This window comes from Carassius carassius, chromosome 23, assembly GCF_963082965.1.
Source record: "Carassius carassius chromosome 23, fCarCar2.1, whole genome shotgun sequence".
Taxonomy (NCBI): domain Eukaryota; kingdom Metazoa; phylum Chordata; class Actinopteri; order Cypriniformes; family Cyprinidae; genus Carassius; species Carassius carassius.
The window spans coordinates 8,646,480-8,673,530 of record NC_081777.1 but is presented as its reverse complement, the minus strand read 5'-3'; the positions used below and the strand labels follow the sequence as shown (position 1 = coordinate 8,673,530).

Below are 27,051 nucleotides of genomic sequence, written 5' to 3'. Positions count from 1 at the left end.
ATACACTACTGGTCAGTAATTTGGGGTCAGTAATTTTTTTTTCTTTCTTTTTTTTTTAATAAAATCAATACTTTTATTCAGCAAGGATGTGTTAAATTGATAAAAAAGTGATAGTAAAGAAAATATATTATTAGAATATATATTATTAGAAATTTTTTTATATTTTGAATAAATGCAGTTCTTTTTAACCTTTTATTCATCAAATATATTAGACAGCATAACTGTTTCCAACACTCATAATAAATCAGAATATTAGAATGATTTCTAAATGATCATGTGATCGACTGGATGTTACATGTGACACTGAAGGCTGGTGTAATGATACTGAAAATTCAGCTTTGCATCACAGGAATAAATTATTTTTTAAAAGTATATTCAAATAGAAAACTATTATTTAAGTTGTAATAATATTTCACAATATTACTGTTTTTTCTGTATTTTGATCAAATAAATGCAGGCTTGATGAGCAGAAGAAACTTCTTTCAAAAACATTAAAAATAGTAATGTTTCCAAACTGGTCTGTACTGTAAGTCAGTTTGAATGTCAACAACGTTCAGTTTTCAACAGCACATTTTTCTGTAAATAGGCTACAGCATTTTGAGTACCCAGGTCAAGGGCGGTCTAACAGACATCTCTTTCAATATAATACCATGCTGAAAGGCTTAAACATTCCATCTGTCTTTCAACATGTTTCGCTCAGATAAGTGTGGATGTTTTTTCTGAACCTTTATTATTGTGGAAACCTCAAATGAAATGTTCAAGCATTTTTAAAAGACTGATACATTCCTTTGATCTTGAATTCTGTATCTCCTCTATTTTCATTTCAAATCTGAATTGAATGATGAAAGAGATGTTTTCAAATAATACATTATTGACATTTTTATTTAATTTGTGCTGATTTACTACAGAAAAGGATGAAGAAAGGAGATGGAAAAATAAGAGTGGTTAGTGACATCAGCAAAAAAAAAATAAATAAATAAATAATTTCAGGCTGCATGAGTAAGTTTTGATGAAATATCAGAAAGACCATTTATTTATCTGTTTGCATAATTAGAAAATGAGTTAGAAAAGGTAGAGCATCATCGGCCAATACAACAGATTTTATGTAACATAATGACGTTTATAGTCTTTTTTTAAGAGGTACTTTATTGAGCCACTGTAGGTGTGTCATAACCGTATTGTGTGCAAATGGATGGCAGCAAAGCTGTTGATTTACTAATGATTTATACAGTGTCTAATGGACTGTGATAATATTAGTACAAGCTCCCTAACCAGACTAGACAGGCTGTATGTTCAATAACTCAATAAGAAGTTTTGGGCCAAAAATAGGAGAATGAAAAAAATGGACTGCATTCAGAGAAGGCTGAGGATTTATGAATCTCATGAGGGATTCCGTGACTTGAGAAAAAGATTGATGACGGTCTAGTTTTGGCAAGTTTCTCTCTCTCTCTCTCTCTTTTGTGAAATGTCCACTCTGGAAACAACTAACATGAATATGTTTACCAGTGTTTCCAGAGTTTTGTCACCCTTCACCATACACAATCTATGGATTTTAATCTATATGAAATTTAAACTGTCCAATTTTTTATTAACAGCATTAGTACAATTTATTATAAAACAATTGTGTTTTGGACAATTTTAAGTTGGTTTAAAACAGTTCTTGCTTCACTTTGTTTCAGACGTCACTGAAATTCAGTATGTTGGTTCAGTAATCACTCTGACAGAATCAGTGAGTTAATTTAATAAATTATATTTTCTGACTTATTCAAATCATTTTATTAAAAGAACCAGCTCATGTGAGTCATTTGTTGGTGAATCAGAATACACTGTTACTTTTTGCATGCAGCCCCTAAGGACAGCTCAATAAAAAGATGTTTTCTTGCCATTAAATAGTTTTTTTCTTTTTTGCATACAGCTCAGACTAAGCTAAAAACTCTTGTTATTTTTTGCCGTGGCACTGTAGATCAATCAGGGGTGAAGAGCAGTGCAGGAAACACTTGTGTACTGCACATTAATTTCTGGGGAAGTCCACACTCAAATGCCTCACAGAAGTACTTTTCAAGAGCTCTCATGTTAGCATGCTGCAGAAACTCTTTCTGTCTTGCCATGTTCCTCTTTTTGCACATTTTTGTGTTGTATTTTTGCATCATCTATAATAGTCCATGATAATGTGTAATATTTCTTGAGTTGAGTGTGTGGGTTTATCTTGGGCTGAGCTGGTGAGATGGCACAGGAAGGAGGGTTTTGTTTTGTCGTGTTTATCTGTAGGAGGCGTGGGCAATCTGAGAGCAAATTGTATTTGGATACCTCCTATAGTTCAAATTACACACTACAGACATGATTAACATCACACAAACAAATGCAGAGAATCTTTTCTTTCCTGGACTCCTCTGTAGAGAGCCGTCACTCTCGTTTATTGCCTCACACAAATCACTGTTATATGTCAGTGGGGTGGTCTGGAAAATACGTCATTTGAGAATGCCACTGAATGCCACAGAATGCCACACAAACGCCCGACCCAGGCTCCAGTCTCTTTTATTTCATGTAAAGAGAGCCAGAGTGAAGTTGACCTCTGTGCGCACACATCCGGCTTGCCAGGTGAGATGGTCTGACCTCGATCTGACCGAGGCATGACCTTTAGCTAGTGTCTCTGACAGGAATGATGATGTTCACTCTCAGTGACAAACTGGTTTAAGCTTACTGCTCTTGTAGCTCAGCTGGTAGTGCATGACACTAGCACCACTGAGGTCATGGGTTTAATTCTCTAGCGTACTTTAAAAAGAGTATTTATAACAGATATAATATACTTCAAAGGGATACAATTAAGTGCATAATAAATGTGTTTTTGGACACTTAATTGCAAGTTGTTTACAATTAAATTCAAATACATTATAGTTTAGTTTTAAATTAAATATTTTAAATGCTTCTATTAAATATATTTAATTTATATGAAATAAAATTGGTTGAAAGTACATCATAACTGCTTATAATACTTTTGAAATATGGTTTTCATTTGCATTTATGGTGAACTAAAATATACTTTAATGTCATTTCTGTTGAAGTTTGTACTGCATGTCATGTATTTATATATTTTTGTGACGACACATTTATTACCATTTAGCACATTTAGTATGTTTTAGTATGTAAGTCAAAATAAATGTACTTCTTTAAAGAACAACAAAACATTATTACAAGTAATAAAGTAATAATGTACTGTAAAATAATAATATAATTAAATAATAAAATGTACTTTTAAATAAAACTAGTTACTTTAAAATTGAAAACTGTAAAGAAAATTGTGAAAAAAGTGTCTTTTTATTGTATATAAAAATAAATTATATTGTATATAAAAAAAGTTTTGAAAAAAAGAGTATGATGCACTAGGTCATCATACTCTAAAACATTGTCCTAACCAGGCATGACATAATAAATGTTAGCGACAATTTAATTTATCTTTCCACAATGAAAGCAGAAATGGTGTGCGACCTAAAGCACAGCTGTTCAGAGTGTATTTGATGTTTAACATACAAGTGAATGAAGCAGGCTTTTTTCACAAATGAGATTTCTCTTTGGACAAGGCTACCAAATGCACCAGAAATAGAAAGCAGACCAAATGTTGTTGCTTTGCTTCAATTCAGATGAAAAGGAATTGCTTGTATTGCTCAATCACATCACACCTCGTCAGGATATGTCTTAACATTCCACACAATGTGAAGCTTTTTTCCCCAGTTCATTTATTAAAACTAAGTTGCAATGGCTTGTTCATAAATCAGCATTCAAGTGGCATCACAACCATTTACATAATCTAGCCCAGTGGTTCTCAACCTTTTTTTTTCCAGCGGGCCGCACTATGGTCCAAGTGCAAGTCTCTCCAAGAGGGTCTGGCTGCCGACTTGCACTCTCAGACTTGCCCTCTCAGACACTTGCACTTCTGCTATGACATCACTTGCAGTCTTTATTTTTTATTTTGTTGAATTTTTTGATTACTTTTTGTTTGAATTTCCCAACATTTTATAACAGTAGCCAGGTGACGAAGACAAGAAAAAAGAAACTAAATTACAATGTCACTTGTAATCGCTACTTGCACTCTCTGCTACCTGTGACGTCACTTGCAATCAACACAAATTGTGCATGTTGCCAATGGAGACAAGACGCTGTGGTGGTGATTAAAAAATTAAAACTAATTTAGTACTATAACGTACAGGGTCCTGCAGGGTTCTATTTGCCTGAACTTCTTCAAGTGAGTTGCGGGGCAAACCAAAAATCCAGCACTTCTCCTTCACTACTGATACTGCGACCAGGGGTGGATCTAGAAAAATATTGATGGGGTGGCGAGAAGGGGGCAGGAATTTTTGAGGGGTGGCAAAATATGGCAGACATATATATATACTGAAATTTAGTCAGTTATCAGTTTGATTATAAATAGTATATGTACACACTACAAAAGGCACAGGCTGCCATTTACAAACTTAATCTCATGCAATCAATGTCTTGCATTTGAAACAGTTCATAAAAGAAATAAGTGACCATACAATGTGATCTCACTTAATAGGAGATAGAAGTGTGACAGAAGTAAGGGGCATTATCACAGGAAAGACATTAAGGTTAAGAAATAGGTGATGAGTGGCAGATGTGTGAGAGGGGAAGCAAACTGTTTTTGACTGTGACTGTATACAAAATAAGAAACATAAAAAAAAAAAAAAAAAAAACACTGCTTCATATTCAGCAGGATTTACACCATTTACACCAGGGTCACATTTTAAACTTTGTTTCTCACTAATGCATACAGTATGCATCGACATGTAATTGAGAGCATTCTGAAAGATTAAGTGTTATCAACATGTCAATTTATTATAAAAAAACAAGACTTTAACAGCCAATGACATTTACAGCTGGGGGAACTCAACTGATTTTCTACTGTTAAGTGTTAATCACCATCTCACTCAACCAGTCAAGAGCTACATTTAGCATGATGTTATATGAATATGGCCCCTGAAGCATAGGTTTTATTAGCTGACAATAATAATAAATAAATAAACATTATAGGTACAAATACAAATGTACTTTTAGAAATTGTTTTTGAAAAATATGGTGTTATTGTTTTGGCAAGTTGAAATTAAAACATCCGTGAAAACGTGTGTGATATTCCTTTAAAAGAACGTTTTAGTAGATATTTTTTTAAGTATAATTTACTGTGCAATTTCTCACATAATTTCTTTGAGTTAGACCAAACTTTTATTTTGGTGGGTTGTAGACATTTGTGGTGGTGGGTTGTAGACAGCGTTTCTGTGTTTTTTAATATACTTTTATTATTATTAGCTATTAGGCCTACTTGAATTATATCATAAACTACTGTGCAATAGTACTATATTTCTGTTTAAATTTCTTGAAGTTATACCGAAATTTTATTTTGACAGGTTGTCGTAAAGACATTGCAGTTTATGTCTGCGTACGATACGAATGAATGACGATAGTTTTATCAAATGAAATGGTGAAATCCTCTCATAGCGCGCTGGCGTGCACATGTGAAGCCTACATCATGTGTCAATATAGTGAAGAGCTATATTACACATGCTTCAGTGTGTGTGTAGTAGTAGAGCACATGTAACCCAGAGACGTTTAGAACAACAATTACAGTCTCTTTGACCTTTAATATTCACAGACACTAGTCCATATCAATGTTTGATTAAATGTACAGCTCTACTTTTGATTTATTCATTCAAAAATGGCCGAATTCCACGACGTTCTGCTTTATACAGCAGCATGCTGCTGCATTCACTGCAGTCGGACATTGGAGATTCGCGCTCGTAAATTTTCAAATTGGCCATAACTTTTAATTCGTCGCTGCCAACTGGGGTGGCAGCTGGGGTGTCAAGGCTTTCTCTAAGGGTGGCATTTGCCACCCCATGCCACCCCGGTAGATCCGCCCCTGACTGCGACTATTCTTGTTTGTAGGCCTACGTGTTAATTCGCTGGCATTTTTCACATTTCTTTTTTTCTCCCTTAAAAACAAATTTGTCCATTCTGATGCTCAATTTTACCTTAACTAATGGCTGTTGATGACTATTTGAATTGAATTCTGCCAAAGTGCGCGCTTGTATGTGTTCATTAAATGCGTAAGGTTATGTGAGTAGGTCTGCTCATGTCTGAAAATAATATATGAAAAACAAAATAATTTCACATAAAAACATTAGGATATAGCTTATATTTCATTAGTATCTTAATTTTTTTAATTAATGTAAAAAATAAAATTAATTGTAAAACAGAAAGCCGGCGGGTTGAGAGAACCACTGATCTAGCCTATAGAAGTCTTAAGGGAACAGTAGCATATTTTTACACTGCGTTTAGGTCTGGTGTTGACACAGTACAAGGATCAGAGAGATGGTGGAAAAAGTTATTCAAAAAATAAATTAAGGTGCCCCTATTATGGATTTGTGAAAATGACCTTCATGCAGTATGTAACACAGCTCTAGGTGAAGGAAAACATCCTGCAAAGTTTTAAATCTGAAAGCAACGTGTATAAAATGATTGTCTCTCAAAAGAGTCGACTCTGAATCATTGAAAAAAAGTCAACTTGAAACATTAACATATTGCCTGCCCTCTTCATTCTTTGCCACTAGGTGCTGCTTTTGGACTGGTAAAAATATTGGTTTCCCCGGTAACGCTGTACACAAAGCAGTGCTCACAAATGCTGCTTTATTAGGCATTACAGGCATGATGAAATTAAAATGTGTTTTTTGACCTTGAATGCATGTCAACCTGTTGCTGGGGTTGCCCAAAACCAAAATATGAATCTTTTATTACCCATAACAGGCGAACTTTAATGACTAAATAATTTATTTTGATCTATTATTAAAAGCTGTAGCATGCCATCTGTCTGTGGTCTTTAATGTACTATTATTATTTGTCTTTTGGTCAGGGCTAGTTTATGACGTCACATTCAGAAATGAAAATTGTAAATAATTTATTGATTATTGTTCTAATTCTGATTCATCTTCACAATTTCACAATACCATATATTTTGTTTAGATATAATAGTAATAATAATAATAATAAACTATATAATAAAAATTTTTTGGTGACATGCTTTACTACAATATGAATTTGATTATTATAGTTTATCTTTAACCACATATTGCCCAATTATTATGTAATTTCAATATTAAAAATATAACAAACCTTAAGTATGTACAACATAATTAAGTTTGTTTTCATACATAATTTTATTGTGAGTCAGATATGACTGTGAGGAATGGCTTGTGGTTTGAGTCAAATGTTAATGGCGCAGCCATTTGATACTGATTTTGTCTGTGACTCATACAGTACTGTATGTGAGTTTTTTTTAATGATTCATTAAAAGAACCAGCTCATGTAAATCAATGGTTTGTAATTAAAACTACAATGAAGCCATTGTGTTTGATGTTTTGTGCAAACAGGGAGCACAAATCATGTTTTGTCTTTCTACATTTTCCACTGTATTATTTTGTGGTTCCATAATATTCAGATTGACCAATGCTGAGTTTTCCAAAGCCAATTTTTAAACTCTTAAGAACTGACTCTGACACCCCTGGCAGTTGGTTTAGCAGTGCAAAAGCTTTTGACTGTTTCTGCATCTGTGTCAGTGATGTCACAGTTGTTGTTGTGAATCGAGGCTTTGTTCAGCATCTCTCTCTGTGATGATGTAAAGTCAGTGAGTGACAGACACAACCTGTGGCATCAACACACACCAGACCAACCCGACACTGACCCGGCCACATAGAGTTTCTGCTCTTTTGGCCCATAAAACTGTCAGGGCTTTAGAAAATAGTGAAAAAAAAAAAAAACATGTTGTCTGATTGTGTGCATGAGGAGTTCTCTCATAATGCATTTCACTGACAGTGTCTATGTGCATGAACTTTCTGCGTTGTTTTCGAACAAATTCAATGAAGCCATTATGCAAATCAGGTAAAGGGATAAACAATTCCAAATAAATGTGTGCTGGAAATAGTTTGCCGACTAACAAAATATAGCATGTGACACTCTTCTCCATTATGCACTGAATAACGGCCCTTGAATTATTGATCATGTTATAATGTACATAAACTGTTCACCATTTGCATTCAATTGACAATGCTAAATTAATTGCTCCTCAAAGTATGATTTGAATGAAAAAGTTGCATTGTAACTGTAACTCGCTGATTAACTACCATAGTACAGTGTAATGTTGGAGAAACTGACCAACTACAGTAGACAGTACTGTTTCGAAAACCTGTAGTAGCTTGGTCACACCATAATGGTTCAACAATATAAAATTGTTGTTAATAACATCACATGCAGGAAGTCATTGCACCAGGCCCACATGTTTATGATGCTGTTTGCACGTTTGTTTGAATAATGGTGTCGGGAAACACTGAATTGTTGAAGTATGTTGTGATATCTGATTAATGATGCTTTGGGAAACAAACTCCTGATCGTACGAAAAAAAACACAAGTTATGCATCACTGTGAAAACTAACTAGTAAAACCTGACTCTAAACCACATTAAAACCTAAACTACAGTTTATATCTCATAATTATGGCTTAATAACATGCAATTGTGAGTTATAAAATCAGAATTGGGAGACATAAACTTGCAACTGAAAGACTTTTTTCTCAGAATTGAACTTTATATGTAACTTGCAATTGCAATTTAAATTCTCACAGCTGAGTTTATATCTTGCAATCCTAATTTTATAACTTGAAACTGTGAAATAACATCATGCAACTTTGAGGAAAAAAGTCAGAATAACCAGATGTAAACTCATTTATATCCAGCCATTTTGACTTCATAACTCACAATACTGACTTTATAACTCACAATTGTTAGAAGTAAACTTGCAATTATGAGAAAAAAGTCAGCAAGATAAAGATAATCACCAATACATTTTATTGTTGTAGAACTGTTGTATGTTTAAAAACTTCTGCTGTAATGAACATGGCATCTGATGACGACTTTACTTCGCTGTTGACAAGCTAAAATATATAAATTGAAGTTTACATGTCATAGTAACAAGAAACTATGCTTCTAAACAAAGGTTTAGAGCTGTAGTTACGATCACAAAATTTTGCTGTGCTGTTCGCAAATGTTCGTTTGAACCAAAGTTTCGGGAAATGGCAAATCACTGAACTCCGTTGAAGATGACTAGAACTTGAGACCATTGGCAAACAATGCTTATGAACCCCTGCATTTTGAGAAGGTTTAAAAACATAACATACAGAAATAATCCACGAAAAGTGGAACAAATGTTTAGTGAATTATCCCCTTAAAAGGGAATACACAAGAGATGTGGATATTTCGAACTTAATTAAATGGCAGTAGTTCAAATTCTATACTATTTTCCAAAACACAGGTACCAGATCTCTCAACAAGTGGCATGTGTATAGTGTTAGGTTTTCTGCAATCCTTATTGGGTGTTTGGAAGAACAATGAAGGCTCTTGGAGCCTACATGACCTCCACACACTCACCAAGAAAACCCACTTATGACTGATTTGTTTACATCCGACCAATTAAAACTAATACTCAGACTCTCTGTCCCTGTCTTATTCTCCTCTGACCACATTGTTTTCTTCTGTCCTCCCCAGACTGTGTTTACTGTGTTCATGCTGTTGCTTCAGTGTGCAGAGATCAGACGCTGCGTTGTTGGTTAAGTGAAATCACTAATTCTGTCTGATTTCAACTAAAGCATATGTAAAGTACTTGGTTATAATTTTAACATATCATCATATTTACCACAAATGCTTGTCTGTACATGATATTTAAAAGACAACAAGATTGTAAATAATTATGTAATTTCATATGAAATTACTTAAATGGGCACTTTAAAGTTCAAGCTACTTTGAACTACATTTTCATTTGCTTTAACATACAGTTACAGTAAGTGTCCAAAACATTACATTCAGATCGCACTTAAGTGTATTCTTTTAAATTTCTGTATATAAATTCCTTAATATGCACTGTAAGTGTAATATGTGATATAGCCAGTTTTATCAATTTGTTTTATGATTTCAAAAAGTTGTTTTTATGAAATGTTTGAAAAGTGGTAGCCAATGGATCTTTTGTGTGTTCACGTGTTTGCATATTGACCTTTTAAATGACCATCTGTAGGAAAATGAGATGAACTGGTTTTAAATACAGGACACACCTTTCTTTGTTTGATAGACAGGTTTATTTTTCACAAAGATATTATAATTATCTTTGTTATACCTTTTGAAATATATACAGCACTTGAGCCAAATGACTAAACAAACTCCTAGACTCAAATACAAATCAAATACCATATCTTTATTTTCCCCTCAAGAGTTTCCGCTCCTTGCCATGTCAAATACTTCATGAAGGGTATAGTGAGAGATTTTATTTCTCATAAGATGCTCTTACAAAGGTCAGGAAACTTTTCAGAACCTTTCAGCTGTTTCCTTGAAGAATCAACTCTTTGATTGGAGAGTTTGTTTTGGTAGCTTGCTAAGAGTGTTTTGTGGCCTTAAAGAATATGCTTACCCAAAACAGATATGGTATCAGATAGTAATACAATGTCACTTTGATAAATACCATGGTATATCATAAGGTACTTCAAGGAATCCCTTGTGAAAAAGAAGAGTGCTTAAATGTTTTGAATGTGCACATGTAGAGTATTTTCAAACTTAAAAGTTCATTCTTTAAATACTGTAGTTGCAGATAATATAATATTAATGAAACAAAACGCCACTAAAGTGTACTTAAAGAGCCTGACCATTTGTCTACTTTCATAACGTATTTCCTGTTTTTGGCCCAAGTACATTACATTCAGTTCGCACTTAAGTATATTATTTTAAACTAAATGAATTTCATAATAAGTACTCTTTTTATAAGTGTACTCAGGGGAGCGCGGGGCACAAACTGTTATATTTCCACACATGCTAGAATGACAAAATGTATGGTATTTACTGGTGGCCATATCAACACTATATAGAAAAGAATTTATCATCTTAGTTTTTGTGTTAATGTAAAATTAGACAAATTTGCTATTATTTTAATCTCCAATCTGTTATTTATGTATCTGTTTTTTAATGCTTCGGTAATTAGCAGAAGACACTAACAATATTTAAATTTCAGTTGCGCAGATGGTGAACGTTGTAACACTTGTGTTACAATGTGCCCTGCTATTATTAAACTGTGGTATTCTATGACATTATAGCAATGTAATTTACACTATTTATTGATTATTTCAAGTAATGTAAAGCATTTCGGCTCGTTTAAATGGGCTGTCCCAAGCATGGTTGCAATGTGTTCATTGTCAAACTCCAAAATAAGAATATTTTTAATTCTTAAAACAAAAAACTCACGCATTTTCAACATGGAAATATCATAACTGTCCCATACCAGTCCAAAAACATTGCAGTATTGTGGTACCATGTCAAAACCCCTAATACCATGGTACATTTTGATACTTTTATGCGTTGTGTCTGCAGTGGGTACGAGTTCAGACTGATCTGGATAATAATGACTGAAGTGTTTCTCAGTAGGCGAGCAATGAGCCTGGGGCATTCCATTACCCATAATCCTCCTGTCATACCAGTCATTTATGATAGCGACACAGAGAGAGAACTGCTAATGACTACTGTGGTGTCAGAGCATCACACTTAAATTCACCTGACAAGCTCGCAACTCCAAATTCGAGAACTGGTACAAGTGGCCACGGGGGAATGTTTGTGTGTGTGTGTATGTGTGTGTGTGCAACACAAAAATACATTATTAGGAGTTATTTTTGGTCCTCCAGCATTGTGTTTGTGTTTGGGAGTGGGTGGGTGTGGGTGTTTGTGTCTCTGGGAGGCTTGCTCTTCAGTCACTGTAAATTTAATCAGCAGTTTAAATAACTGACTGATGAAACATGCAAAAGAAGAAACATGCATAACATATTATATTGTAAATATAATTGAGTTAACCTTACTAGTATTAAAAAACAAATTTAACTTATAGTAGGAGGAGTTCATGGTAGTATGTGTGTGTGTTTACTGTGTGCAGGTTTATTTATATTTGTGAGGACCTATATATATTTTTTTAATGACTTTTTGAAAAAATCGACTTCTAAAGTGTTGCACATTATATGAAAGGCTCATAAAAAAATAGTTCCCTTTCGATACTTCACTCATACTGCGTATAGGGAAAAGCTCCTTTTTTTCCTCGATACTGAAGCCTTTTCAATAACGCAGTGCAACTGCACTGCCATTGATTTAATCTGTAAACTTTTTTAAACCAATGACAGCGCTGCGTAGCTGCGCGAGCCTTTGACGATGCAGCACGCCAAAGCCCGCCAAAATGGGCGGGTCGAATGGCTATATAAGCAGGCAATTGCCAGAGGAAATCAGATCTTACTCCTTCAGCGACGACTTCACTTTGCTGGATCTTTGCTGAATGCCTTCGCCTGGAACAAGTTCTCGCCGTCGAAGAGGCACCGCAGCAGACCAGCTGAGACCGCCGAACGCCTGCAGCGCCGGCGTTCTCGCAGACAGACGCTCTTATGCTGTGTTCACACCAAACGTGGCAAACACACATACCTGGCAAGACGAATCTGGGAGCAGACATGCTTTCGCGGAGCAATTTCCCCTTGGACGAGTGGATGCTCCATCCCCAGACGGTTCTCAAAATCTGGGAGATTTTCGGGAAGGCAGAGGTCGACCTCTTCGCCTCAGAAAGCAACTCATTGCCCAACTTATTTTTCAAAGGACACAGATGCGCTGGCCCAGCCTCCTCCTTTATGATTTTTCCCAGATCGCTCTGATCCCTCAGGACATCAGACGAGTCAGGGAAGACAGGCACAGAGTTTTCCTGGTTGCCCCACTCTGGAGGAGCCAAGTTTGGTCTTCGGAGCTATTCAGGTTTTCCATGAAAGCCCCATGGCCGATCCCCCAGAGGCGGGACCTCCTCTCTCAGGCGAACAGGACAATCTGGCATCCACAGCCAGAACTCTGGGCTCTGCATGTACGGTCCCTCGATGGGAGCCTCTGAGCCTCCCCGGGGACGTGCTACACACCATTGCTCAGGCAAGAGCCCCGTCTACAAGAAATGGTCAGTCTTTGTTGACTGGTGCTCAGCACAAAACGAAGACCCTGTTGAGTGTGACGTATCTCCAAGAGTCATTTCTCCAAGAGCGTCTAGACAGCAGCATTTCATGCTCCTATTGCTGGCCAATCAGTGGGTCGAAACAGCATCATTGTGTGTTTCCTGAGAGGCTCTAGGCGGTTGAAGCCCCCACGTCCTCTCACTGTTCCCACTTGGGACCTTCGGCCCATAATGCTCAAAACCGCTCTGCTACTTGCTCTAGCATCGGTCAAGTGTGTTGGCGATTTGCAGGCCCTCTTGGTGAGCCCTGCATGCCTTGAGTTTGGGCCCAATGACTCGAAGGTCATTTTAAAACCCAGTCATGGCTACTAGTGATGGGCATTTCGGCTCTTTTTCGTGAGCTGGCTCGTTTGACTCAGCTCACTGAAAAGAGCCGGCTCTTTTGGCTTACAAACGGCTCTTTAAAAAACAATAATGTTTTGACTATGAAAAACAATTCTTATTAAATTATTAAATGAAATCATACTCACAATTTCTTTAAAAATGCATTGATTTGTTATGAAAAAAGAATACTATTAAACATTTGCATTTAAATTACAACTTTTGAATGTATAGAAAACAACATTACAAAACAAATACAATCTGAATCTGAACAACATAATAGAACCCACATTAAAGAAAAATAAATAACTGAAAGGATTAAACTGGTCCCTCTTTTTTGGCATGTTATATAGTCAGCATGAACTCTCAATAGTTATGTTTTGTATAACTAGCATGAACACACACACACAATGCTGATCATATTTTAATTTTATGAGAGATTTGCATTCAGAAATGCAAGGGGCTGATGATCATTAAAATGATTCCAAATGCTGCTAGGCTTCCGACTCACTTTCCTACTTTTGTTTTGTTTTCAAAAGCTGTTGTTTTTCCTCTCCTCCGAGTTTGACACTGCATGTGTGGTGTGTGTGTGTGTGTGTGTGTGTGTGTGTGTGATGTCTTGGCCCCTCCCTCATGCCGTATAATTGGTTGACACCTCGTGTATGATTGACAGGAACAGAATGTGAGGCTGATCAGACAGTCGAAATATATATTTTTTAGTTCTTCGAATTAGTCAATTATTTTAAATAAAATAAAATGCATTATTTCATTATTACATAATGATTTCATTTCTCTAGGCTATATTATTTTTTTTAAATAGAGTCGGCTCTTCAGATATGCGAGCCAGCTCCCGTCGTTCACCGACAAGAGCCGGCTCTTGGAGTCGACTCATTCGCGAACGACCCATCACTAATGGCTACGTCCCTAAAGTGCTCTCGACGCCATTCAGAGCACAGGTGATTTCCCTCTCAGCTCTGCCTCCATTGTCAGGTGAGCGAGAGCTGGATTTACTCTGCCCAGTGAGGGCTTTGAGGATATACATTGAGCGGTCACAGCCGTTCAGGCAATCTGACCAGCTTTTTGTCTGCTTTGGTGGCCACACCAAGGGGTCTTAGGTCTCAAAGCAACGCCTCTCGCGTTGGATAGTTGAAGCTATCGCCTTATGTTACTCCTCTATGGGCCTTGAGTGCCCCATAGGAGTAAGAGCCCACTCTACTAGAGGGATGGCCTCTTCATGGGCCTGGTCTAGTGGTGTCTCTATCAAGGACATCTGTGAGGCGGCCGGCTGGTCCTTGCCGTCCACTTTTGGCAAATTCTATAACTTGGATACCCCGCCTTTGCACACTCGGGTTCTTTCGGTTTGATACGACGGCCTCCATCAGACTCCGTCATCATACCACCTCCAGGGAGCTAGCTCCCTCTTAGCAGTGTAGCGTCAAGGGTTCCCCATACGCAGTATGAGTGAAGTATCGAAAGGGAACGTACTCGGCTACGAACGTAACCTCGGTTCCCTGAGATACGGAACGAGTACTGCGTATGGGGAACCCTTGACGCCCATTTTGGCGGGCTTTGGCGCGCTGCATCGTCACAGGCTCGCGCAGCTACGCAGCGCTGTCATTGGTTTAAAAAATTTTACAGATTAAACTAATGGCAGTGCAGTTACACTGCATTATTGAAAAGGTTTCAGTATCGAGGAAAAAAAGGAGCTTTTCCCTATACGCAGTACTCGTTCCGTATCTCAGGGAACCGAGGTTACGTTCGTAACCGAGTACGTTATGCTTTTAGTTCACCAGCAAATGAATATTCTGTCATTCCAAACTAGTATGATGTTTTCTTCCGTGAAACATAAAAATATAATTTAAGAAATGAATTATCCAACAAGCTATACTTTTCAGTGGAATTTCAGTAGCATGTATATAACCTCTTTACTGTTTAGACATTTCTTTGTATACTCTCAGTTTTAGATTACATTTTAGTTTGCCATTTTCATTAGCCTTTTTAGCGTTTTTTCAGTTTTAATTTCAGCCATTTTTAGCACACACACACACACAAACACTTAACCTAACTGAAACATTTAGTTTTATTTTAACTTTATGTTTTATGTTTATTTTATTTTTATTTGTTTTTAATAGATTTAGTCATAGTTAACACTAGCACTGATAGCACAGCACTGATTCTCTGGATTCAAATTTATTGCTAAAACTGGTGTATATATATATATATATATATATATATATATATATATATATATACTGTATATATGGGGTAGAGACATAGGTATGTAAGTATATACTGTTTAACATATATGGTATGTCTGCAGCTAGATACATTTTTGTGTATGTATATCTTTGAGGTCTGTACAGCTGTAGATCTTTTTAAATGGATGGGAAATACATTCATGTAAAAAAAGAACGAAGTTTGTTTTTCTTGGCCTTAAAGCAGAAAAAAAGAAGGATTTAATCATTAGTGAACTTCCCTGTTCATTGAGCTGGCTCTGTGTTTACCCATGAGACCACCAAACCCAAATACTCTAATGTCAGAGTAGGCTGCATGGTTTAAACAAACCTCTTTGGACAGCATTGGATGAACATTAATTTTTATTTTTATTTATTTATTTTTTCTGGTGATGTCACAGTATTTATAAAAGCAGTAGAAGTCTATGCAGTGTCTCCATTTAGATAGTTAAGTAAATGTGTGTGTGTTTGAGCAGAGTGAGGCGATGTTCATCAGATGCAATATCTTTGTGGGTAAAATTTAATCTTGGTGTCGAAATTATCGTCTGCCAATGATTAAGTTTTTTTTTTTACAGTTTACATTAGCAATAGGGATGGGTATCGTTAAGGTTTTAACGGTATTACTACTCTTACCGATACTGCTTAACGGTCCGGTACTTTAACGGTATTCTTATCGGTACTTTGTGTTGTGTTACTTTGTGTTGTGTTAGGCAGTCGAAAACTTTGCATTTCTCTGTCTGCACATAATGCACTTTTGAAAGATACTTTGACATATTGCTTGTGTTTCCGCCCTTACATGCAAAAATGTTGTTGCACTTATGACAACGAGCGTTGTCTGCATCAACTCTAGTGAATTATAACCACACTTTGGAATGTTTTGCTCTCTCCGCCATCGTCACTCTTTGTATTAAGCGGGAGTTTTCGTACTGTAAGGGGCCGTTCACATATCGTGTCTAAAAACACGTGGAAAACGCTAGGCACACCGCTTTCTGATTTTTTTCACAAATCCTTTGTGCACTTGCGCTCCTGAGGCTTCTGCCATTGCTAAGCAACCATGACCTGCTCTCTCCATGAAGACGCAGAAATTTTGGCAATGGATAAATGGATTTGCAGCACTAAAAATTGCTTGCAGTAGCTCTGCTACTAAATTAATTTAAAAATCCACATACAATCCACATTTTAAAAATGTTTGGTGAGATAAAATGTGCACGATAACATTATTAAGCAAAAATACATAGTACATAATTTTTTTTCCCTCTCCAGTACCGAAAGCAGAACAGATACTGTCAGATCTTACTGATACTACGGTCTTTCATAATTTAGCCCCAGGGCCAGTTTAATACCGGGTTTCGGTACCCATCCCTAATTAGCAAGTGTTTATATCCTCACCCACATTACCCACAATTCAGTTATGAATTCACAATTAATTTATAAATAAGCACGGTAATATACATGATGTTTTACAGCTGCTGACACATTTCAAAAGGGAATAAACAGTGGTTAAACTTAAAAATGACTTTCATCATTTCATCATTTCAATCATTTCATCATTTCATCATTTCATCATTTGTGAAGAGTTATTTTTATAAAGCAGTCATTTCAGTACAACACAAAATATATACAGTATATGCAAGAATAAATAAATAAATTGTGCGCACGATTTACTAATTTGTTCCCTCGATGTACTAAAATGTGCATGCAATTTTATAATTTGTTCTCTCGAATAAGTCTCCTGTTTGCTTGTGTGTGTTTTTATGTGTATGTGTGTTCATTCTCATGCATCATTATTATCATGCTTCCTGATAGTTCTCATTTATATAGTTATATTCATCTCTAACCATATCAAACTGTCCATACCAAAGTTCATGGTGTAGCAATCAATTACTAAATGTGCCTGATGTTTATTGCTCATACTAAACAAGCAAGAGTCAGAGAGAAATAGAATAGACAGCTTTCCACATTTGGAAAATGAGTCCTTATAAGGCATTACAGAGAAGGATATTATTAGCTGTCTTTCCTAATTCAAGCATTACTTTTAATATTGTTTAAATGCAGAGACTTTAAGAATAAATGAGATATAAAGTTATAAATGCATGCCTCAAATTTTGCATTTATTTTGATTGGTCTTATGAATAGATGGATGATAAAATTGACAAAAAAGTTTCCTTAGACCAGGGTTACTCAATAGGTGGCCCTAAATAGGCTTTCCCATGAGAGAAAAATGTTTGGCCCGCGCTAATTTCAAATAAGGTGGCATGAAAATTCTACATCAGACACGAGTGGCATGACAAAATACAATAGAATATATTTTAATCAGTGATGCTGTCTAATGCTGGATTATTAGACAGCATTATTAGACAGCATCACAGCATCACTGATTATTGAAATCATCACTTACAATATCACTGATTCTCAAATTTTTCAAGTCAAGAACCACCTTTGATTGTTTGATTAAATCCATAGATACCACAGTTTTATTCTTTCTTTTTAATACAAGAAAAAAGTGTAACTATAAAATAAGTTCTGACTTTTTTAACGTGTATTTGACATTTTTTTCCCCCGTAGTTTAAATTGATATTACATTAAACTCTATTTATAGAAATTTACAATTTAAACAATTTTAAGACAATATGATAACTATAAAAAAATATAAATATAAATTTAAATATTCTTTAAGGGTGTTGAAGTGTTTAAGCACTTGAATGTTTAATTGAATTGAATATAAATTTAAATTATCATACATTTTTATGTAATTGTAAATAACATGCAGTAAAGTGTTTGAAAACATCACAATCAGTTCAAACTTCAGTAGATTTCTTTAAATTACATATCCTTTTTAAAAGTATGCTAAAATATCATTCTATTCACAGTCAAAAGCATCATTGCAAGTATGATTTGTAGTATTTCTTTCTGTATTTTTTTTTCTTTTTTCTTTTTTTACATGCTGTCTGTTGCATAAGATGCTGCACACGTATATTAAAGTGTGATTTCAGCTCTTTTTTTTGTGTATGAATGTATGATGCTGTCGACTGAGATTTTTTTCCGAACACTAAAGAATTAATTAAAAAGGTGTTGAAAACATGACTCTAGATAAAACACAGACCCCTGCAGTCCTCTCACACCCCCTCCATACTGGTTTCTCTAGAACTCGGCTATATCTCGTCTATAACACGAAAACAAATATGTCCTTTTACATAAACAAATAATGTTGAGTGTGTGTGTGGTAATTGGTTTGGAGGTGAATATATTATAAATATGGCTGTAGAAAGTAGGGGTCAGAAATTAAAAGGACACACATATGTCCCATAACACCCTTGGGGTCACTACTTGGCATTCTGGGGGATGAAATCTGATTTTCCATTAACAAGATTGAGAGAGACAAATATATAAATATATTTCACAAGAGCTCATAATTCAATGAGGAAATCTCAAAATCTCAATTTGAAAAGCTCATATTTCAAAAACATATTTCTAAAATAAGCAATTCAATCTGCCATGTGTTGTTTTTCATTTTACCCTCCAATATCAATTAAAAATACTATATTTCAGGTCAGTCCAAGAAACAGGAAGATGCAGAGCAGAAGCTGAGCTCAAGTTTCAACCAACCAGTCACTTTATTGCTATTTCTATTGTATACAAACTGCCATAAAAATCAAGTGATGAATATGAATTTGAATATTTGTTGTCATACACTGAATCTTTTCAGTAATTCCAGTTACCAGTTAAACCAAGAAACATATTGTTCTCATTACAATTCCACCAAAAAGTGTAATGTTATTTATTTTTAAGAAACTCTAGTTCAGTGGAAATCAACATAGATTATTTTTGTGGAAATATTTATATTGGTAATGCCGATGTTTTAAAATAATACGATTATATGAAATGCTCTTTGTTTTCTCTATTTTCCTGCAGCAATGTTTTTGGCCTTGCATTGAAGCATGGAGAATGTAAAACAAATGCATCAGTAAAAAAATAGAGAAGTGTCCTACAAAATACTACTAGGATTTATCCAGTTGTTGTTTGGGAAAGATTTTAGTATTTCATATATTTGTGAAATATACATACATTTGTTTTATCCTTGCATTTACTCAAGATTATTATAGAAATCCATATTAGCAGAAAACGTTGGTGTATGATAGAAATATATTTATTTATTTGTGTATTTTGTTGTTTTTCAGAATGACATTTGTGAAGAACAATATATTATATAAATATTCATTAATTTCTTAGGCACTTCACATTTTATAAACTAAATTATACATAAATCTTAACTAAAAAAAAAAAAATATATATATATATATATATATATATATAAATGTTATAAAAGCAATGAACTTGAAATCTATTTTATTTTATTTTTCAAAATAAAAACAGAAACTTCATTCAAATCATTGTTGTGCAAGTATGAATTGTTCTTTGGAAGTGGAATTGTAGTTCTAGGAGGAGGAACGTCTGGTTATGCGTTTTCACATAAAAACAGTGTAGGCAGTTCAGTTTATGGTAAGTTACATCAGGTCCTTTCCTGGTATCCTCATACAGATATAAAAAAAGTAATCAGGATTAATTTTCTAGATGGTCGTGAGTTACAAGCAGCTAATATTTAAAATGTTTATTCACATTGCTGCCTGCCTGCAGGACTTCCGTTATAAGTGTACATGAGTAAACATGTTCACATTAATTTACACACAGAGTTGACACTAGAACAACATCTCTTTGGAAATCTCATACACTCACAATCTAATAAGCTTTAATAAAGATGTGTTCAGAACTCATGAAAGTGCATCTGAGAACAGATTTGTACAGGGAATTCCTGTTTCTGAGGAAGAGTAGACTCGTCTTTACTTTGCTATCTCAAACCTAATGTTGCCATAGGCTACCTCTCTCCTTCCCACTCGTTTTGCTCTCTTTGTCTCTCTCCCTCTTCTGTCTTCCTCTGAGGAGAACACTCTGATTTCTGAAAGCTTCTCCAGTGAGGTCCCTGAGGGACAGACTCGACATGAAAACAGCTTCTTCTGCTGTTACTCTGTCCAACTCTGAACCAGCAGCCATCACGACATGAACGATAAACGATAAAAACAGACAGCGAGTGATGATCTGGCTTCTGGAGCTGGAATCTCATGTAGAATGTGAGAGTTATAATTTGGAAGTCAGATTGCATTTGCAAGAAAACACAGAAGCAGCACTTACAGGGAGCAAAAGAATACTGTGCAAGTTCAATTCACTTTACAAATATAGTACTGTTTGGGTTATATATAAATACAGTATATATAGGATGAAATTTATAATTTTATTCAGCAAGGATGCATTAAATTGTTAAAAAGTGGCATATCAAAAAAAACTAATTTAAGCTAATACCTGTGGCCCTGACAAGATATTGAGGTCTTATGAAGCGAAACGATTATTCGGTGCAAGAAATGGAAAATTATTTACAACAATGTTACCTATAATATAATCGCAGGCAAGCAGTCTAGAGTGATATCCAATTTGCGAACAAATCATTCTTTTGAACTGGTTCTTTTTGGTGAACTGATTAAATTAGATTGGACTGAACTATTTGAAATCAGTTCATGGCTTGAGCAGCAAAGATATAGGCATACAAAACTCATTTTCAGAAGTGTCTGACAGTCACTCTTCAATTCATTCAGAGCTTCAGTTCCTTCAACAGTACCCTGAACTGAAGAAACAGTTTGAACTCAGATTGAAAAACTGATGAGCTGGTGATATCCACAGGCGTGAACTTATCACTTGAATGAATGGGCAAAATGAATGTTTTTATGATTTATCATTGTTTATGTAAAAAGGTGAGCTGTTGAAGACTACTTTATTCACTTTATATGCTTTAGACATGTAAAACATACATGTTCCACATCATAATTGGGTGCTTTAATAATATAATTATAAAGAATCTGATTTCCACACTTGCCTGAGGCTCTCTGCATGATAATATATATATATATATATATATATATATATATATATATATATATATATATATATAAAGACACAGAGCTCTATTCTTTCAGAATGCAACAAACTTTTTTTTTTAACCTTCATGTCAGGGAAACACACACACACACACACACACACACACACACACACACACACACACACACAAACACACACACACACACACACACACATATATATATATATATATATATATAAATACATATATATATATATATATATATATATATATATATGCCAACAACACCTCTCAGTGGTCTCTGCTTAAAATGTAAGAAAAACACCTACATGAGACGCTGCTTAATAATTTAACAGCCATTAACAAAGGAAAAAATATACACACAACTTAACAGAAAAACATATATATATATATATATATATATATATATATATATATATATATATAAATCTGCTAAGAGTGCTTTCCAACAATAATGTTGTAAATAATATTCAGTTTATTGCACAGATTGATTGTTTCACTTCACAAGAGCTCAATATATTATCAGAAGCCACAGATATTTTTATTATAATTATTATTTTGCTTTTTTGAGGCGCTGACTGGCATTTCATCAATCACCAAGGAAAACGATTTCAGCTAAAAATCTTCTTGACTTTTCTACTGAACAAAAAATAACCTTCTTGGATAACCTGAGGGTGAGTAAATTAACAGCAATTTTTCATTTTTGGGTGAACTGTCCCTTTACGGCTGCATGAACTATAAGGTTTATGTGGCTTTATTTCAAAGGTTTAAGTTTAAGTGGCTTAACAAGTTTAATAATCAAGGATAGGGCATAAGAAAAAACACAAAGCAAGAGGCCTGATGAATAGCAACACATTGTGGTTTTGCAAGCACTGTAATAAAGTCTGTGGTGTGATTAGTTGTGTGTGGCAAAGCCGTGGGCTTCCTCATCTGGGATCAGCACCAACTCTGCAGTGACGTTTATTCCTGTGATGAGCTGTCAACTTTCAAAAGCAAACAGCAGAGATGGTTCACTGTGAGTGAATGCTTGGCACAACATTGTGAGTCTTCACTATTTCCATACTGAAAAAAGACAGAGGGGAAACGCGCATGGAACAAAAATGGGTAAAATGTAAAAAAAAAAAAACAGAGAGAAGAGACAGAAAAGGAAAGTGTGAGCAATGATGGAGGGTAAAATTCATTGGAAAGACTGATCTAGGCTGCTTGGTTTTCAATTTGATGTAAAGGTCAGAGCTTCTTATATAATACTGAAGAAAAAAACAGAGATCACAACAGAAAAGTGCATAGATTAAAAGAGGGAACGTCAGACAGGAAAGAAAAAAGGATATTTTGTTTCTCATCTGCATTCAAGCAAACAAGTTAGATTAAAAATGTCTAATGTGAGCAGTCAAAAAAAATCTATTTACATTTAAACATATTATGTTTTAATAATAATAATAATTATAATAATAATAATAAGAAGAAGTATAATAATAGGTGCTCTTTTTAAAAGTATGCTATAGTGTATTTCTTTTTCTCAGTGGCAGTCACAGAAATAAACCATTCCTCGGAGTATAAAACATCTGATCTCTGGCAGTGAAACCACTAAAATGAGCTAGAAACCAGAAATCACTCCTGTTCTTGTTTTTCTAAACATATGGGACATGTTGATTGCTTTCATTATTTCTCATCATCTGCAGCCCAAATACACACTAACAGGAAACACTGATTCCGAATCAATACCCTCTTCTCTGACGACACAGTTCAGATTTAGCAGCATGAACTCATTAGCTGTGTTCCAAACCCTAGTGTCCAGGCATCACAAACACACTCTTAAGGCAAAGACTGATCCAAACAAGCTGGAAACATGCTATGCTGTTTTAACAGATACCTCATTTTGGCCTCCACTGAAAAGGAGTTCACGAACAGAATGCACTTCAGTGAGATCAGTTAAAAGTATTCAAAAACATTATTTTTTTAAATATTATTATTTCTATTTATCTCTATGTTTTGTTACATTTCACTATGCTCCACCAATCTGTTTTTGACCTCAAGAACACGTTCCGTGTTCTTGTTCCTAACTTCTCTTTAGTGGCCTATTGAAGACAATAGTCAGCGAGGCGGCTCACTAGGATTTGGAACAAAGCCAGTATCAACACACATCTCTGTGCGATCTGATCTGATATCAGTCCAGACCAACACATACTGACCTTTGTCTGAAAGTGCAGAAGGTATATGGGTTGTTCTCAGTGTGTGTGTGTGGTTTGCACTAGCCTGCGTATCTCTAATGTGTGATTAAACATAAAGGTCAGCTGTCAACACTGTTGGATTTTGCCCTGTGGTGATTTTTTTAAATCAATTTATTGCATGGTAATAGAGATATCTCTGATTGACTGACTAAATAGGTCATGAGATAACACTGGTACATTAAAAGGAATTGACGTCAGACTTGTTAAATGTGTTTTGTTTGAGAGAGACTGATGTCCTTTGCTCTGTGAGGGTGTTAATTTGGTTCACGGTGTTTAATTTTACACAAACTGCTGCTCTGTGTTATGATTTTACAAGATTCTTTATTGACTGAGAGTTGTGTCATGCATTAGGAAGTGTTCAAACTCTAATAGAGTGCCGCAGGAAGTCCTGAAACACAGAATTGGGTAAACATTTTTGGACGTCCAATTCCATTGTCCTAAAATTAGTGTCCCCATTAGGGATATGCCAGAATCAACTTTTCATGTTGCAATTAATTGGTAATGTTTTTATGACCATATACGGTATTATCACAATACTGAAATGTATTTAATAAGTGTTGTCATATAACAGGTTTAATATTTTGTTTTTCTTATCATAAAAAATAACAGAACATTTAAATACAATAAAGTAATACACAAAAATGTATAAAGCAGAACATTTTACACAGATTAAAGTGCAAAAGAATTATAAAAACCAATAGGTATCACTTTACAATAAGATCTCTTAAGTTAACCTTAGTTACAACTCTTAGTTCATGTTAGCTCATTAAATAAGACAGTTGCAACTTGATTTGAAGAATGTTTGTTAATTATTGCAATTATCTACCTAATATTAATGAGTGTTTAGAATAATTTTTCATTGGCCGTTTATGTTAACTAATGAATTAACTAATGTTAACTAATGAAGCCCTAATGTAAAGTGTGACCGAACAATAAAGAGTCAAAGCACTTTCATCTAGGGCATGTTGTGGTCCAGATTAAAATGTAAAAAAAAAGTATAAAGATAAAAGGCTAATTATTAAGTCTAAATATTTAAGTATTTAGCACTGTGATGAACACCATAGCAAATACAAAAATTTGTACGGCTATTTAAATCATTTAAACACCTCAGAAACAGAAAGCTACTTTGTTTACAGGGTTTCCGGGGGTAACAGCTGCATTATGTTTAGCGCCATCTACTGTCAGAGAGCGAATGTGCTTTCATCGCCTCATTCAGAGTGAGCATGTGTCTTTGACGCAGCACAGATCAGTGTTGTGTATTGTGACCTGATTGTGACCAGGTGGTGGGAAAAGTATTCTTAAAATGCATTCAAAATTCTAAATAATTTGTAATAAATAATCATTCTCATTGTTTTGAAGTGCCCACGATATTTATATCATGCTCATTGTGATATATCGCGTTACTGAACACTGGCACATGTCCCAAAAAACAATTCTGCATATTTGAAAAAAAAAGAATGCAATCATCAACAGTAAACAGCATATAAATTAAAATTGCCTAATGTTTATACGTGGACTACCACATCTTTGCTTAAATCATTGTACTATATTAAAATGCAATTTTCTCAGCATTTTGCTCAAAATGTTGCTTTTTTATGAAACCTTCATACATTCAAGTTTTGAATAAAAAAAATAAAATAAAAAAATTGCCTGAAACTAGAAAACTGATTGTTTGTTTGTTTGTTTAAAAGTAGAGGCTCTGTTGTACTGTATCTGGACATGTATTGCATCTACAGATATTAATACAACAAAATATTCTGGGGGCAATGAAATTTGAATGAAAATCATTAAAATCGCTGGTGGTATCTGGCAACTTTTTTTCATAAACGCTGGCAAAGAAAAAATTTACTAATTCAAAATGATTAGTACTTTGGGGGTGGGGGGGGGGGGGGGGGGGGTTAATGTTTGCCCATTAAAATCTTATGTGTAAGGGCTAAATAACATGATTTACTAGAAATGACATAATTTCCTTGCTGAGAAAGAATTCCAAAAACAAAGTAAGTATTAGTCATAAGCTTTTCTCTCCTTTCCTCATTTTTAGAAAACGTATCTAATAGCGTGAAACAACATGTCCACCCTGTTGTCTCTATTGAGTCTGAACATGAAAATGTTTACTTTTTTTCTTCTAAATTGTGTATATATATATATATATATATATATATATATATATATATATATATATATATATATATATAAATTTATATATTTTTTAATTTTCTTGTAGCATGTTGTTCTTTGCTAGTTAGTAATGTGCTTAAAACAATATTTTTTATTAAGGTGATAAATGTGAGGGTGGACAAATTTCCTGTTCCGCATGAAAAATATTTGGTCAGGATTATTAAAGTAGGTTATGCCTTAGTTTTACTAGTATATTTTTTCTGATAGACATGTTCTCCCTCAGATAAGAAAACTAAAATAATAATAATAATCATTTAACAGAATTCAATAAAGGTTTTTTTTTTTTACCCACAAACCTGCTCAGTCCAAAATACAGTAAACTGATTATTTTTTTTTTTTCTGTGTAAATGCACACTGAAAGTGCTCTTGACCGCATTGATGACTGCAGTACCAAAAACTTACAAAAAAACATATTCCGAAAGTGGGATGTCAGTTTGACATCAATTATTACAAATGGGTTTACATGTTTTATTCTATGTACTATTCCAAAGCAGAAGCTTATTTAAATTATGACACAGGATTCTATTCTGCAGAAAGCACTTTAACTCTTCAAATGCTGTGTGTTGATTCAGGTCAGGTTCCCTCCATCAAAAATAAATAAATAAATAGAAGTGAAGTGAAGTGACATTCAGCCAAGTATGGTGACCCATACTCAGAATTTGTGCTCTGCATTTAACCCATCCGAAATGCACACACACAGAGCGAATATATTATAGGGATAATTCTTATAGCAAAATGGAACATTGCCAACCCTTATGAGTAGTTCGACATATTTAGCAAAATGCTTTTTTAAAATTTTATTAAGGCAAGATGTCAGGAACTTGTGGTATGTGAATTATCATATTTGAAATCACAGTGAGATTCTTCCTAGTTGTTTAATATCTTGCATATAATTGTCAGTTTTAAAAGACCATGTTATTTGCCCAGTGGTAGGGGCTCAACTAATGACTGACAGAGAGAAGCTAATCAGACACTTAGCATGAAATCAGATCTAATAGTGGCTCTGAAGATACTCAGCGCTCCAGATA

At 34.7% G+C, this 27,051-nt stretch overlaps 1 protein-coding gene across 1 annotated transcript in view; it reads right to left on the bottom strand.

The window, feature by feature from the left end:
• Positions 1 to 27,051, bottom strand: part of LOC132101305 (tumor necrosis factor alpha-induced protein 8-like protein 3) — a 38,235-nt gene that overhangs the window by 1,959 nt on the left and 9,225 nt on the right. The window lies entirely within an intron of this gene.